We start from the raw sequence: 17,025 nt of genomic DNA on the forward strand, positions 1-17,025 counted from the left end.
CAGAATCAAACGCTTTTTGTAAGTCTACGGCCACAAGTGCAATAGATCTTTTCTCTTCTCGTGCTGCTTTGATCAGTGCTCTGACAGTGTATATGTTTTCAAAGTAGCCAGGCCTTCGAACAAAACCTCTTTGGGTCTCACACAACAACTCGTAGGCATTAAGCCTATTAGCAAATATTTTCGTATACAAGCGCAGAATGCAACTTGAAATAGTGATTGGCCGAAATTTCTTTCCTGGTAAGCCGGTGCCCAGGTTTTTTGGGACCAAGGTTGTTCTACATTGCTTTAGACAACTAGGGACTTTATAGCACCCCATAAAAGCATTAAAAAGAGTAGCCAAGATGTAGGAATCCACTCCTTTGAGGGTGGAATATTTGACAGAATCTGGCCCCGGTGCCGGGTTCTCGTCGAAAGAGTTAAGGGTCTTTCTCACTTCCTCGGGGGAAATTGGAACTGTCACCTCGGTTCCCAGCTTGTTTACTGAAGGAACGAATCCAGCCTCATCCTCGAGGGGGTCTGATTCGAACAAGACCTTATACTCACTGAAAAGCGCATCCTTTTCAGTGGCGGTGAGAATCTCCTCTTCTCTTTCAAAACCACGGACGCTTAGGATCGAGTCTAAACAATCCTTCTCACTGCGTTTGAACATTTCCTGTGCCATTCGAAATCTCTGTTCTTTCAGTCGCTTCCTCCGTACTCTTCGTTTGGCTCTGGCCTCATTGGCAGGTTCTTGTCTGTTGCCAGACCTTCCCCCACCTCTTCCGTTACCGCCCGTCATACGCTCCTCCCTATGTCCATTTTCAAGGTATCTCTCAGAGAACTCCCTAAAGAGTGTATCTATCGATAATTTCCCCTCCACAGTAAGAAGGGCAGTGGTCCTGAAGTTTCTCGCTTCGAGGGTTGCGCCTTCATACTCTGGAATCGAAATCTCGGGGTGGTTTCTAAACACAACTTCATCACCATCAACACAGTACTCATTCACCTTTGTCGCTAATAAGGGCTCGATGTTCCTGTACCTTTTCTTTGGTGGTGATACTAAATTTGCGCGACTATCAGAGTTCCGCCTTCGAATATCTTTTAGTATCTCTTGGTACGCGTGACGCTGCTGGGCTTTCTTTACTGCCTCCACCGTCCTCTCTGGCAGTTTTGAAGCCATGTACTGATTTATGTTAATCAGATCCCCGGTTTTCATATCTTTCTCAATCTGTGCTATGCGTCCCAATTCATCTTCGCTCCATCGAGCCCTTTTAATTCCCGCAAATCCCTCGTTATGTACGACCGGGTGCTGGTGCCGCATGTGCTGCCCCAGACCCGACGCAGATGTAAAACTCCTGCCACAGCCATCAACAACACACTTTAAAGGTCCCTCATCTACATCAACACTGGCTTGGGTGGTGGATCCCGAAGGGCCCGGCGTCCCAATGAAACCAGTGTTCCCTATTTCGTCACCTACTAAATTTCCTATTCCATTTCCTTCCTCACTCACACCTTCTTCACATTTACTCCGCCTGCTTTCCACTTGAGGTTCAGGGACCTCTCGCAGGTCAGATCCTTGGCAGTGCGGGAGCTGCCCCGCCACACCACCCACTACTGAGAAAGTGCGCGGACACCTCAGGCACCGCCAAGTCACACTACGTGCTCGATGCTCCAGAACCACATGCTAAACGAGGAGTTTATAACTCCTAAGTCTCATTCTACATTCTCTACACTGTTTCACTCCATACATCAACACATAAGGCTGGTCTGTCTCCGCCCTCTCTCTGGCGTCACCTCGTTCCAACAGTCCGAGAGCACCCGAAGGCGCCTGTTGGATTAAATGCTCATTATTTTTGCTATCCATCATTTCGTACAGGTGATATTACGGGTGTAACATTTTTACCTGTTACCCCTGGGCAGTTTAAGGTATGCCGACCCGCCATGCCAGACCAACGGTACGCCCTTGGTAGTTGTTGCCTTTGACTGACAACATTTAACCCGTCCTTCACTAGCAGGTGGCCGAACTGGGTCTGAGAGGTCCGGCCGTTCCCTCCCTTTCTAGAGGCCTGCCGCTACCAGTCAATTCCCCATACCTTCCACAGAAAGTCAAGAGGTTGGGACTTCTGCGACAACCCTACGTGAAGGTCGGAGATCTGAGATTTGCACCAGTTCCGGGCGTCCGGAGAGACCATGTACCCGAGCAAGCTGGGGCCGGGTATCCTAGGCGGTACCTCCTCCGTTGATCCTTTGGTCCAGGGGCAGGGGTCCCTCAGTGCCCCTGCCCTTGAGCCGCCGGATCGGAGAATGGCCGCACCCGCCCCTATTGGAGTCCATCACGACCAGTGATCATCTCTGAGGGACGACTCATCTTCTATCCTATAATGAAGGACTACCAAGGTAGATTTCGAAGTAGAGTCGCACAGTGGCCGCTCCGAAAAGAAGCCCCTGCGTGTTGCCATAGTGTTCGGGTGCTAGGTCTCTTTGCCCGCCTACTAAGAGCCATCGTAGCGGACACCTCCCAAAGAGAGTGTCGAGCTTAGGCCTCACAGCAACGGATTGGAGTATCTACTCCTCTCAAGGCTGCGTGACAAGAGAGTCATAGTTATTCCCGCCGTTTACCCGTGCTTCGTTGAATTTCTTCACTTTGACATTCAGAGCACTGGGCAGAAATCACATTGCGTCAACACGCGATGGCGCCTTCGCAATGTTTTGTTTTAATTAGACAGTCGGATTCCCCTGGATCGTGCCAGTTCTGAGTTGGTCGTTCATTGGGCGCCGAGGCTCCGCACCAAGCCGAAGCAAGGCACTAAAAGCACTGCTTGGGCCGTCCACGACCAGCTTGAGAAGGGATCGAGCACACGTACGATCACACTAGACCAACTCGGTAGCCAGTCACATCGTGTTCCTATGCCAACTCACTAAACAGTCCGAGAATATACTTAGCCCGAAGTTCCTGATAAACTGTGCCGATTTAGATTAAATAAATTCATACCAATCCTCGAAGCTGTTCATCTAGGGGACCTGATGCGGTTAACTGTACGGTCTGGTGGGAGGAGTAGACGTGGCCCTCACCATGGTTTTCAAGGACCGACAAGAATGCACGGACGTCGCTCAAGTGAAACGCTCTTCGGAAGATTAAACCTATCTCTCCGTGGAGGAATTCCAGGGCTAATATCTCCCTTACACAGAAGAGAAAACTCTTCCCGGCACTCCCGCCAGCTTCCCATGACCAATTCTCGTTGCCGAGACGGATACGAGGATCCGAACGTTACCCCAACCAGGTTCCCGAATAAAAACGGGATTCCCTTTCACCCTTGCCACGAGCCTCACGCTTTGCGATCAACACTTCTTGTCTCTTTCGTTCAATGCTCGTCTTGTGCTACCATTTCAGGTTGGGCTTAGGACCAACTGACCCCGATCCTAAAACTGGTAACAGGGAACCCTTCCACACATGCGTAAAGAATTATCTCGCAATATTATGAGCTCATCCACAATCTAGATGCGAACCAGGCCGAACCCGGACGGAACAATAAACAAACCTTACAATACCCACGAGCGCCAACACTCCTCCCCGGCGCGTCAGCGACTATCACCAAGGATCGAAAAGCTCTGCGACCGGCGGTCCGGTATCAGCACAATGCTAAAGCGCCTCCCATTTTAAGGGCTAGTTGCTTCGGCAGGTGAGTTGTTACACACTCCTAAGCGGTTTCCGACCTCCATGGCCACCGTCCTGCTGTCTGGAGCAACCAACTCCTTTCCGTGGGATCGGGAATATGCATGGGTTTGGGCGCTTTAACCGGACATTTGGTTCATCCCACAGCGCCAGTTCTGCTTACCAAAAGTGGCCCACTGGGCACTCGGATCCAAAATCCTTGCCGCCAACTACATCACGGTCGGCAAGGCATCTCACCCATTGAAAGTTTGAGAATAGGTTGAGGCCGTTACGGCCCCAAGGCCTCTAATCATTCGCTTTACCGGATGAGACTCCCGTCTCCTTTGCTTGAGCGCCAGCTTTCCTGTGGGAAACTTCGGGAGGAACAAGCTACTCGATGGTTCGATTAGTCTTTCGCCCCTATACCAAGCTCCGACGATCAATTTGCACGTCAGAATCGCTTCGGTCCCCCATCAGGGTTTCCCCTGACTTCGACCTGGCCAGGCATAGGTCACCATCTTTCGGGTACCATCATGTGTGCTCTAGGTACGTCGCATCCGCAACGGGATCACGACGCCCCTGGGATGCGCCCTCTCCAGAGGAGAAGGATCTACCATCAGCATCGCAAGCAATGCCTTAACTATCATTCCGCCATCGGTCTTCTCATCGACCTACTACTCGCACACAAGTTAGACTCCTTGGTTCGTGTTTCAAGACGGGTCGGAAGGAACTCGCCTGCTCTCCGCTCACCCAGGAGACCCACAAAGAGGCTCCCAGCAACAGAACCCGGGCCGAATCGTTGCCGGGAATCCAGCGTCTTGAAGCCGAAGCAACAAGAGCACTGAGTCCTTTGACACCGTTCCAGCCGCGTGCGGATTACGAATCCACCCGGGACTACACGCCGTGCGCACCGTAGATGACCAGCATGACCAGAGAAAAGCCGAGGCTGCCCTCAGCGATCACATCAGCACTCGCCACCCGCAACGATGATCCCGAAGATGGCTCGAACTTCGAAAGTCCATCCGTTTTAAACCCCTGGAGGATTTCACGCATTTTTTAAGTCTCTCTTCAGAGTTCTTTTCAACTTTCCCTCGCGTTACTTGTCTTCTTTTGGTCTCATATTCGTATTTAGCCTTAGAGGGAGTTTACAACCTTTTTAGCGCTGATTTCCCAAGAAACACGACTCTAGAGAGACCTCGTAATGCCGAGCTTTCATTCTTCATCCGGGCCTGAAACCATCTGTAGGAACTCAGGCCACATTCATGAGTACCCTAGACTGTAAAAGCGACGGTATTGCGTGGCTCCCAAACACTGCATCGGTCGAAATAGCCTCCTGAAGGATTCAATTGATCCTTAGTGCTGGGCTTATCCCTCTTCGCTCGCCGCTACTAGGGTAATCCTTGTTAGTTTCTTTTCCTCCACTGACTAATATGCTTAAGTCAAGAGGGTCGTCTCGCCTGAGCTGAGGACGGGGTTTTTTTACATAAACTGACAGGTCCATTTGTTTTTCAAACAAATCATCCAAAGTCACCTGGTTACCACTAACCCTGAAGTGCCAGCAAGCCCCTTGGAGTCAACAGTTCAACATCAAATAGACCAATTTTCCAATACCAAAGTCATAGTAGTCCATTCCTGTGCCGAAGGCTGTCAGTCAAAGTTTTTTAGTCGAAAAGAATTTGGATTCATCCTCATTGTGGGGCTTCTACTGTGCACAACCCATAATGATAAAACTCCTCTCGTTCCACCAAACAGGAGCTCAGTGACCAGGACACAGTTGGTTGACTAGTAATAGGGTGATCAACAATAGGCATAGCCCTGGGTCATGTATACTTGATGAGATAACTTGCACTCTTTGTACCATGGATTCCCTAACCCACAGCCTAAAGAGGCAAATGAGACCAGCATAACGAGACCAATACCTCTCACCAAATCCTCTCAACATCAACGGTTGACACAGAACTTGACGAGATCGCTTACATTCTCTATAGGTTGTAATCAACAACAAATAGTAGCAAGGAGCCTCGCAGTGATGGTAAACAATGCAGTATAATAGCAACATCCGTCTCTCAGCCAGACGTAGTCCAAGCTCAAAGGCTGGACATGCAATTTGCTTTCAAAATATAGACGTTCCTGCAGTTCCATGTGTAATGATTGTCGCATTGTAAAACAATAAGTTACTAGTTATCCGAATCTCTGAAATAATTGAGAGAACTTATACATTTAAATTATAAATTCAGGTTCTAAGAAGCAAAAACACACGGAACCTGAACTAGATCAATAGCACCCCTCACGCACAGAACGCGATGGGCACGATCACCGTTACTCCCTTTAGTCTCGCGGAGTGGAATGCATGATCTTGGAATCAGAGAGACACTTTAGACCAAATATGAATCTTTATCAAGAAGTAGTACCAATGAGTATATATTCCTCGCTCGGAAATGATCTGGTTTTATTTGGTATTTAATTATCGCATAGGAATTATTTATCTATTCCTGAAATTCTGTTTCAAAAAAGTTTAATAACGTGCCTCTCTTTTGTAAACAAACCTTAACAGGACTCTCGAAAATATTTAACGAAGGAAGGGTCGATGTAGAGTAACTGTCCCCCAACCACTTTTGATTTGGCAACACCTCCCACAGTGTTAGTAATCCAATGTCCACTATTTCAGATGGTATGAATTTGGCCCACAACTACAACTCAAGATTTATCACCAGCTTTGCATGCTCATTTCCTCAGAGAGCCCCCACGACAGAGCAAGATATAATATCTTGTTGCTGCAAAAAGCAAACCCTCCATCCTTGTAATGGATAAAAACACCAATACCTCAAGACAAAACCCAGTCATCATCTCGTGCCCCCCCCCAAACAAATCTGCAGCTGGGGCAACAACACTCACCTCAGTGTTGGTTCATCTCATCATGACGTCACAGCGATTCCATTGAGACTTGCTACCTTAACAGGCTTTGCATGCTCTACTCCTCTGAGAGCCCCAACTACAGAGCCAGCTCAGGTAGTCCTCACAGTCAATGGTCTCAACAGTTCTCCATTAGTAACGAACCAAACTTTGAGTCAATCATCCCTACAATAACTGCCTCAAAGCCCCCATTTCTCAAGACTCCGTTGAGCACTCCTTTTGTTCAACGAATGGCCCCCATGACTGATGCTGCACAAGGAAAACCTACTTGTGCACCTCAAACACCAAACATGGGAACGTGTATCAATAACAAAGATTAGAAAAACTAATGACCCCAGGGGCTAAGATTCTGCTTTTTGCTTATTAAATGCTAATGATCCTTCCGCAGGTTCACCTACGGAAACCTCATCACAACTTTTACTTCCTCTAATGGATCAAGTTTGAACAACTTTCAACCACACCACGGGCGGCCCGAAGGCTGCCCTGGCGAGTCGTCCGAAGTTCTCACTAAATCATTCACACGGTAGTAGTGACGGGCGGTGGGGACAAAGGGCAGGGACGTAATCGACGCAAGCGAAGGACGTGCGCCTACGATTGAGTCAGGGGTTAGTGTGATCCGGTACGGCAACACGACCCCACCCTTCCGATGTACATCTGGGCAAAGGGAATCTCGTCAATGGCTGATGCGCAGAGAATTACAGTGGCTCTCTCTTGCTTAACCATCCCGCGCCGTGGCGCTCAGACCTGGGCGGAATCTATCTCATCTGGCTCGACGCCACTTGTCCCTCTAAGAAGAGCGATCCACCACTAGGATCCATCGTCTATTTAGCAGGCTAGAGTCTCATTCTTTATCGTATTCAACAAGAAAAATCGAGCCACACCCTCCGCCCGGCCATGCACCAACACACCATGACTACAGACAGAGCTCTAACGCGGTCAAACCGTCGAGGGGCCGGAACTTTTTATGTGTCACTGGATGAGTCAAATGCATACTCATTATCAACATCTGGTGGTGCCATTCCGTCAAGTCATGTCAGTGTAAGAGTTGCAACCATCCGACACCTGGACCCCAAACACTTTGGTTTCCCGGAAGCTGCCCGCGGAGTCATTCAAGTAATGTCCGCAGATCGCTGGTTGGCATCGTTTATGCTTAGAACTAGGGCGGTATCCGTTCGCCTTCGAACCTCTAACTGTCGTTCTTGATTAATGAAAATATTCTTGGCAAATGCTTTCGCAGTTTTTTGTCTTGCGACGGTCCAAGAATTTCACCTCTAGCGTCGCAGTACAAATGCCCCCGTCTGTCTCTTTGAACCATTACCTCAAGTCCAGAAAACCAACATAAGACCGAGGTCCTATTCCATCATTCCATGCTGTGATATTCAGGCGCGGTGCACCTGCTTTAAACACTCTAATTTGTTCAAAGTAAACGTATCGGCCACCCAGGACACTCGGTTAAGAACACCTCGAATGATCCAATGAATTCTCCGATCGAGGCAGTGACCAACGTGAGGCGGCACCACCCGACCGAGACCCATATCCAACTACGAGCTTTTTAACCGGAGCAACTTTAATATTCGCTATTGGAGCTGGAGTTACCGCGGCTGCCGGCACCAGACTTGCCCTTTAAAAGGATTTAAAGTGTACTCATTCCAATCACAGGGCCTCGGATGAGTCCTGCATCGTTATTTTTTGCCACTACCTCCCCGTGCTGGGAGTGGGTAATTTGCGCGCCTGCTGCCTTCCTTGGATGTGGTAGCCTTTTCTCAGGCTCCCTCTCCGGAATCGAACCCCGATTCCCCGTTACCCGTTGCAACCATGGTAGGTGCATAGCCTACCATCGAAAGTTGATAAGGCAGACATTTGAAAGACACGTCGCCGGTGCGAGACCGTTAGTTCGGATAGAGTGCGACCTATTCACCTCGCGACTATAAGAATCAAGCGGTGTCTTGAGCTAACACAAGAACGCATGATGTGACGGTGTTGATAGTGTGCATGTCTTAGCTCTCGACTTACAACAGATATCCCCATAGTCGCTAGTACGATCTAAGGAACCATAACTGATTTATTGAGACATTAGCGTTTTCGCACAATGTGTGATTGTACTTAGAAATGCATGTCTTAATCTTTGAGACAAGCATATGCTACTGGCAGGATCAACCAGGTAACACATTCACGTTACCATCAGGCACATTAGAAACACAGTAAACCATTGAGATTTCTCTCGAGGAGTACGGCCACCTGGCCATCCTCCTTTCAAGAACCCTTAGTCCCCGAGTCACCGTCTCTAATGATACCAAAATCATTACCGACACAAGTAGTGCACACGCTCAAAGAGACTAATCTAAAACAAGCTGCTATTGTATGCTAGCGAACATAATTATAAACAAAACCTAAAAAATAACCCACACTAAGGTTCGAGTGATATTGTAACGCTCACAACTTTTAACTAAGACCACTATAACTCATCTCTACGTAGAACAAACAAAGATTTAAAACACACTAGCACCCAGGCAAATATAGTGAATCATTTTTCAGTAAATACTAAATTTTTAACCTTTACAAAAGACATTTCCTTTACCAACAACTCCCCGCCAAATATTGTTTACTGTGTGTGTGCTTCAAGCCACCTTTTGGTGCAACTGATCAAGCCTTGCTGTGACAACAATTGAGCTAGGTATACCATACAAGCCCTAAAGGGAATGAAGGGCACAGTGGCTCTCTTTTCTTGGGGTCTCTCCTGGCATACTAGCCCAGTACACATTCCTCGCTGTTTCAATTCAATTGTCATCAACTAGGTACAGCTACACAGGTGCACGGATGCTTATTGCCGTGAATGGTAGGACCGTTGCTCTAGCGATGCTACCATGTGCTACACCAATACCCAACAATAGATTCATTTTGACATGGATCTTGCAGTAGCCCATGTCCACCGCTTCGATCAATCACGCTCAATTTTTCTTTTCTACAGTGACCCCCTCATATAAGGTCTGTGGATTATCGGCAGGGGTTCAGACTGCAAATTTTTAATTAATATTTAACAAAATTTGGACATTTTCAAAACTGGGGTGTTAGTCAAGCAGCCTGAATGGTTGACACCAACAAGCCATCTCATCTTCTTATGGATTCGAGTCCAATTTAAGACACATATATTGGAGTCAAACTTTCACTTGACTTCTAAATACAAGATAGAAGCGACAGATTTGATCTGTCAAAGTATGACTGACCAATTGGTCTAACTACTGCGAGCCTTGCCATAACAACAAAAAGACCAAAACATACCCCACGGGCCCTAGTAGAAATGAAAGGCACACAGGCTCTCTCTCTCCATGGGCCTTCACTGGCATGGTAGTCCACCTTCCTTTTTAGAGGTTTCAAATTCCACACACATCAACTGGGCAGAGCTATCACAGGTGCACGGTTGCTTATGGCCGTGAATGGTAAGACCGTGGTTCAAGCGCGATGCTACCATGTGCTACACCAATACCCAACAATAGATTCATTTTGACATGGATCTCGCCTAGACCATGTCCACCGTTTCCATCAATCACGCTCAATTTTTCTTTTCTATAGTGACCCCCTCATATAAGGTCTGTGAATTATCGGCAGGGGTTCAGGATGCAAATTTTTAATTAATTTTTTAACAAAATTAGGACATTTCCAGAATAGGGGTCTCAGTCCACAAGCCTGAATGGTTGAACACACACACATTTTCAAATGGGGTTCCATGTCCACCGCTTCTCGCTACCATCGCTAACCCAAATCCGTTAGCTCAGATTTGGGGTCTTTGTCCTTTTAACTAAATAGTTGCTTGTTTTGTATTGAAACGACTCCATTTCTGTTTCTCTTACAATAACTGCTTTGGTTTGCTTTCAATTTTTTTAGAGTTAAACGGTATTGTCTTACGCTTCCCCAATTCTAGGGATATATCTATATCTTGAACACTTAACTCCTGCAACTGTTAGTAGAATTTTCAAATTTTTCTAAACCAAAAGTTCTTGGTTCATCCATAATATTTTCAATTGTGAAGCGTCGTAAACCGGATTCTTTTTCTGATGTTTGATTGATATTGACAAGGTTCAATTCTTCTAGCTTGGCTTCTTTGTTCTCGCTTCTGGATTCTTCTGGAAAATTATACTCTGGTTTTGTCACTTATAATTAGGAACCACAGTTGTCCGAAGGTGATCTCTCTAATTTTTGGTCGTTTTTCATTTTTCAATTGCAAACAATTGGATACTAAATCAATCAATCAATCCATTTATTAATACTAAAAAACAAAACAATTACAAACCAATTTTAAACATCTCAGCCTTTCCATTTTTCTGACAATCAACTTCATAAGATTGTGCGAACGTAGTCTGGTAAAGTGGTTTTAAGGTTGTAGAGTGAGGTTGTAGTTGATGCCTTTATCACTCCCTTTATAGGAGAGATATTTATGGTCCTAAGGTAATTAAACTTTGGTAGCGTGCCTTAGGCTATGACCTTACTAATGGGGCGTGCCAGCTGTGAATATTTGAGGGACTAAATTGAGATCGTAAAGAGGTTGGCTATAACACAATTCTTTTATTCAGGTAATACACAATGGTACAGGTCTGATAATATATAAGCCGCTTGGACTGGTTGTCTCAGGGAGTCAACAAGTATAAGAAATCTACAATACAATAAGATATTTGAAAACTTACAATGATCTAACAATTTTCCAAGCTATTTCTAATAAGAAAACAAACGGACAGAGGTTCGCTCTGCAAGTCAAAGAGTTGTCCCTCAGTCAAAGAAATCTGAATATATATATATATGAAAAACCAACTGCATCTATCTGGCTATTTGACATACTTAGCCAGGAAATTGCTTATTGAGCAAGTTTCTTTCAAGCTTACACAATCTAGAGTGTGTTCCTTTATCTTAATAAAAAGTGGCATTTTAAAACTTGTATTTGCGTCTTAATGTTTTTACTAAAATCCCAAATTTGACTTAATTAGAAACCGTCACCACAATACTTCCCTCCTTGAGAAGAGTTATCCAAACTCTAAATATTTCACTTTTTAAACAACCATTTTTTTAATATTATACATGGTTTATTGGCATCATTTTGGGTCATTCTGTGCATATACCCTCAATGGGTTTCTTTAGGGCCATGTTTATGGCCAAATATTTGCCATGTCCTTTCTTCCCAGGACATCAATTTTTGGAATTTGTCCTTGTTATTCTCTTCTCTTTATTTCTTTTTGCCTTTAAGACTATAAATTTCTCTTCTCACCCTCATTCTTATGTGCATCCTCTGTTTTAGTTTGATCCACAGTGGTTTAAGCATCATATTAGTGTTTTTGCTTGAAATACAAATAAAGTTATATTAAAAACTATTTGATTAAATGAGTTTAAATTTAACTCGCATCAATACTTAATTTATCTGGGTGATGTAGCTGATTTACCATTTATCATCCGTGGTAAGGACTGCCTTGGATAAATTATACATATTAGAAGTTTACTTGACAACGACTTAAACGACAGTTTTTCTTTCGTTGTCAAGTAAACTTCGAAAGGTTCGATTTTCGTTGGTTTCTTTTTCTTTCTTTTTTCTGTTTTGTTTAGCACTGAGGACGAATCGCCGGAGGCCCTTGTCAAAATATTTACTAATTTCTTCTTCTTCAAGGTTTGCCATTGGGTGACAAAATTCTCGCTTTTCACCTTTTTTATTTTATTTTTCATTTTGTTATTTTCTTTCCTCTCTGAGTTTCATTTAACTTAATGGATGCCATTTAGGCTGTTAGCTATTTGCTTATACATCACAAACATTGAACATTTCTGATTTAACTTCACTTTTCAGTCAATAAATTAGTAATAAATTTTCACTAAATACTGGATTCTGTTGACGCTGATTGTGGACCAAGTAACTGTATATCAATGCATCAGAAATTTGTTTATAATGACATAACACATGAACCAAAAAAATTTGTTTGAAGTACATCTAACTTTGGTTGATATTGACAAAAATTAACCTACAATTGGTTGAAAAAAGAACTAAGTCTGTGATCTAAAGAAAAAATTTAACTATCTGTATACAAATAAAGCATTAACGGTTGTATAAAAAAGAAAAAAAATTACACACTATTAATATACAAATAGTTCTTTTTAATTAAGAGGCTAAAATTTTTTCTCAATTGTTTTCTAAACACAAAGTGCCGCTTAAATAAAAACATTTTGTTTCTGCTTGGCTTTTAATTATATTTATATTGTTTACACATTAAAGTTAGCATTTATTATTAAAAAGACTTAAAAATTGTCATCAACTTAGAAACAACAATAATCAGTACAATACATTTTGGTTAAAATTTAAAAAGTTACTTTAAGACCCTATATAGTAATATAACAATACACAGAACAATTTTTTTTCTAAGTAAATTTATCACAAAGTAAAACTAAAATTTGGTACAGCTTTTTTTCCCAAAAGCAAGACACTCAAAATACCAATTAAATTACAATCAAAAATATTATTACTGAAATTGCAGAGAATTTCGCTCCATTATTTTTCATAATTTTTTTTTTAATTTTCTTTCAGATTATTCAATTTCTGTGCGAGAGATTATGGTTTCGTCCAGACAGTGGTTTATACGTCCATCCCTCCGAGGATTTGATGTTTCCTATAATTCCAATATTTAAAAACACATATAATCAATCCTACAGTCATGATAGTAGTTCTGAAATACCCAAAAGTCGAGGCTATTAAGCCTTTATAATAAGCGGCTCTTTCTATTTTGCGTCACCACAGTAGACCAAATTGAAATGATTCTTCTTCAATTAGGATTGATCTCAAGACTACTCCTAGAGACCAAGATGTGACTGCATTAAACATATTATTTAATAAATGGTCTTCTACCTTAGGAGAAACGTATCCATCACCATAGAAATAATTCAGGTCGTTGGCTGAAAAGAAAAATCTGTCATCCATCATCCGCACAACGTAGATAATTTCGGAGACCACACTGCCTTTCTTTGACGATGAAATAAAAGTTCAAAATAGGGATAAAATCTTTTTTAATTGACAGAGTACAGAAATTCAGAAAAAATACCAGATATTTTGGTCACATATACAGTGTCGGTCACTGTATATGTTACCGAAATATATGGTATTTTCTGTGAATTTCTATATACTGTATTAAAAAGGATTTTATCCCTGTTTCAAACTTTTATTTTATCATTCGCACAACGTTCCCTAGCCACCTCAAACTTTTTTTCATTATAGCCCCAGAGAGCTGTATTGAACCTTATTTTTCAAAAATCTTTGGCTTAAAGAGAGAGGTATTGACTAGGAGGTGAACCCAATCCCTTACGTAATATTTTCTTTTCGTTATGTTTTGATGTTGCTCCTTACTTCCAGTTGAAAAACTTGTTTTTATATATTTAATTTCTGATATTTTTTTTTTAATAATGCTGGGATATTCGGCGCCCCCTTCTTAGCAATTTACTTCCCCCATGAAAACTTCCTTTATGTAAAGATCCTCCCATATAACCCCCGCCCAGAAAAGATCCCCCTGAAAACGTCTGTATACTTTCCAATAACCAATACTAGATGTTAACAATGGGTAAAGTTCAGAGAACTTCATTCCTCCCGACGGGAACTTCGGGGGATTAAGTCATGCCAAAAGACATTGTTATCATATTTTTGACCATGCTCAACAAAATGGCTACCTCAAAATTTTTATCGGGTGACTTTGGGAAAAAATGAGCGTGGGAGGGGGCCTTGTTTCCCTCCATTCACTTAAAAAGGGCACTAGAACTTTTAATTTCCGTTCCAATGATCCTCCCACGATATTCTAGGACTACTGGGACGAATCGATCACCCCTTGAAATAAATAAACACGTATCCATGATCTTGCTTCTGGTAAAAAATGCAAAATTCCACCTTTTTGTAGATAGGTGCTTGAAACCTCTACAGTTGGGTACTCTGATACGTTGAGTATGATTGTGTGATTTCCATTAACTTTTAGTGGATCTTCACCCCTTTTTTCTTAAATCATCCAAATTTTCTCAGGCTCGTAACTTTTGACGAGTAACACTAAACTTGATGAAATTTTTATATTGGAAATCAGCATTAAAATCTTATTCTTTTGATGTATCTATTTTTATCAAAATTCCGTATTTTAGTTTCGGTTACCATTGAGCCGGGTCGCCCCTTACTTACATATCATTATCATAAACTGTTTGATGCTTTTATTTTAAAACATGTCGTGAAGGTCCCAACTACAAAAGGTAACACTACTCTTGATTTAATCACTAATCTTTCGAAGTTTTACAAACCCGTCTCCACTCTGCTCTGTCTAGGGAGTAGTAAATACTTTAGCCTTCTCTTATCTCCGCTGGCTAAAGTTAAACAGTCGTTTTCTATAACTGCAACCACTTATAGACCTCTTATTGACTCGGGACTTTTCAATTTTGGCTCATGGAGTACTACTGAAAATTGGTCCACTGTGCATCAAACAAATGACGTTGACTTGTGGCTTCGTCCCTCCAAAAGTTATTGAGGAGTAATCATGAATCCCATTTCGCAGAGGACAAATTTAAAACGTGTTCCACAGATAAGCTTTATATTACTGAGTCTTAAAAAAAAAACTTATATAAAAAAAAAATTCAAGGCAGGTCGTATTACTTAGGCTAATAGTCTAAGGAAGTTTCTAAAGAAAAATTTATGAAAGGCAGCTTCTAATTATAATAATAGTCAAGTCAAAGATCTATATTCTAACAAGCCCAAGCAATGGGACAGAAAAATAAGAGAAATATGTGGAAAAAATCCTGCCGAAGTTAATTTTCATCTCCCTGAACCCCCTATAAGATTGCCAACGATTTGAACTTGTACCTTGCTTCCATCGTTCAAAGTCTCCCCCCTTTTGCTGGCTCAAGACCAACTATTCCCCCTTCCAATAGTTCCTTCCCCTTTATTCTCCCTCTGATGTTATAAATAAAATCCCAAAGCCTAGAAAATCAAGCATATGTCCCTTGAACATCCCAGTTGACTTAATTAAAGCCTTTTCAGAAAAAAATACTGAGGCCTTATCAAATATATCCAACCACATCACAAAATTTGGTAAATTCCTAAGTTGCTGGAAACAAGGTTTTATACACAAAAAAAATGCACCAGTCTGACTTTCGACCACATTTGCCCCATGGCACTCACTTCAGTTTTCTCCGAACTTTATGAAGTCTTCATCTTTTTTTTTTATCTCAATCAAGATTTTTTATCTCAATCTTTTTTTTTGGTTTTGCTTTAGTTTTGCCTTTTTAACTTTCTTCCATTTTGCACTTTTTTTAGACTTATGAATGGATTTGCCTTTCTGATATTGTTGTTTTTGGCATTGTTTAGACAGTTTTTTTGTCGTTGTGCTATTTTTATATATTTTTTTATTATATGAACCCGAAATGCGAATTCAGCCTTTCGGAGCTTGTAATAGTCATTTTTTAAAATAAATATTTTATCTTTACATCCAGGGAATATCCATTCTTCCTCGGTATTCTTCCTCCATCCTTTCAGTTGTAAACTACTAATCAACACAAACAGGAACAAGCAGTGCCAATGTGCTCTGCAAGAAATAAATGAAATATGAGTATTGTAGTAAAGATGTGGGTAAATTTAAATTACACTGAATAATTTGCAATCTTTATTATATCTTCCGGTTAACAGTAAAAAAGGCTACTAGTTGCCATCATGACAATGAAGAAATTACATGAAAATAGAAACTTATTTTGCGTTCTAAGCACTTCAAAACCACTACTTAGAAAAGCCACACTCAAACTTCGCATTGACAAATAATTTATTAATCTACTATCTGAACTTTAACTAAATTTAACTAAGCGCAATTTACAGTTGCCAGAAGGTGTTAGACAACAGACAAAGCAACATCGTTCCACTGTACGTGCCTTGGCTTGCAAAAACAAAGGAAAATTTTTTTGAAAGAAAACATCTTCTTCAGGTGGGTGGTAGCTTTTTTACACTTTTGCTGCCAATAATTGCAAGACTTGAAAACAGTTTCAAGTCAGTTTCAACAGTTTCAAACAGTTACTTCAATTTATCTGGGTGATGTGGTTGATTTACCATTTATTTTCCGTGGTAAGGAATGCCTTGGATAAATTATACATATTGGAATTTTACTTGACAACGACAGAAACGACAGTTTTTCTCTGTCATTGTCATATAAACTTTGAAAGGTTCGATTTTCGTTGGTTTCTTTTTCTTTCTTTTTTCTTTTTTTTTAGCACTGAGGACGACTCGCCGAAGGCCCTTGTCAAAATATTTACTTATTTCTTCTTCTTCATGGTTCGCCACTGGCTGACAAAATCCTCGTTTTTTTACCTTTTTTTTATTTTATTTTTCATTTTTTTTATTTCCTCTCTTAGTTTCATTTAACTTAATGGATGCCATTTAGGCTGTTAGCTATTTGCTTATACATCACAAACATTGAACATTTCTGATGTAACTTCACTTTTCAGTCAATAAA

The 17,025-nt window shown here is 42.0% G+C and overlaps 2 pseudogenes; both read right to left on the bottom strand.

Moving 5' to 3' along the window:
- Nucleotides 1-2,971: 2,971 nt before the first annotated feature.
- On the bottom strand, nt 2,972-5,076 carry LOC148943074 (large subunit ribosomal RNA; annotated as a pseudogene).
- Nucleotides 5,077-6,912: 1,836 nt separating this feature from the next.
- On the bottom strand, nt 6,913-8,705 carry LOC148943075 (small subunit ribosomal RNA; annotated as a pseudogene).
- Between the last annotated feature and the right edge of the window lie 8,320 nt (nt 8,706-17,025).

Source organism: Artemia sp. Qi Xiang Cuo, chromosome 16 (genome assembly GCF_049724085.1).
Source record: "Artemia sp. Qi Xiang Cuo chromosome 16, ASM4972408v1, whole genome shotgun sequence".
Classification (NCBI taxonomy): Eukaryota; Metazoa; Arthropoda; class Branchiopoda; order Anostraca; family Artemiidae; genus Artemia; species Artemia sp. Qi Xiang Cuo.